The 690-nt window shown below is 32.0% G+C and overlaps 1 non-coding gene across 1 annotated transcript; it reads left to right on the forward strand.

Moving 5' to 3' along the window:
- The first annotated feature begins 259 nt into the window (after positions 1-259).
- On the forward strand, positions 260-332 carry Trnar-acg (transfer RNA arginine (anticodon ACG)). Its single transcript has one exon. It is a non-coding gene; the product is annotated as a tRNA-Arg (tRNA).
- The last annotated feature ends 358 nt before the right edge of the window (positions 333-690 follow it).

Genomic DNA, 690 nt, shown 5'->3' on the forward strand with positions numbered 1-690 from the left:
ATGGTTGGTTTATTAGAAAATTTATTTTCCAAGACAAGTCCCGAGAATGTGAACTCGCTTAATTATGACTGTCTTATTATTTTGGGTTTTGGCGAGAAATGGAAGCATGTAAACGGCTTCTTTGTTAATTTTACTGAGCGTGGCAAGATTTTGAATTTTTAAGAGGAGGAACATGTTGATAGAAAAAGCTTAATTGACAAATTTAAGTAAACTTTGAAACAAGACTCATTTTAAAAGCCCATGTTTCCCAATTGTAATGGGGCTTGTGGCGCAATGGATAACGCGTCTGACTACGGATCAGAAGATTCCAGGTTCGAATCCTGGCAAGCTCTTCATTTTTACTGGCTAATCATTTTATAATAAAGTATATTAGCTTTCATCGTAAACAATTAAAACCAGTTCTAAAAGTTTGTTTTGTGACAACTTTTATAGTCACCTATTCAAACACTGGTAACTATGTGAACAAATAAGTCAAAGATATCGAATTCCTGTTTAAACTAAATATATCTTGAAATGTTGACCAAATACATTAAATAATAATAAATGTTAATTGATTTATAACTTGCTACAGATTGTAAGAAAGTACAGTGTTTTTAATGTATATCATGACAATCATTTGATTTTAAAGAAACAACAAGGAACTCACACATCAAAATCGTAGTAGAGACCTCTCCTACACCGAACAACGTA

The sequence above is a fragment of the Argopecten irradians genome, chromosome 7 (assembly GCF_041381155.1).
Source record: "Argopecten irradians isolate NY chromosome 7, Ai_NY, whole genome shotgun sequence".
NCBI classification, from domain to species: Eukaryota; Metazoa; Mollusca; class Bivalvia; order Pectinida; family Pectinidae; genus Argopecten; species Argopecten irradians.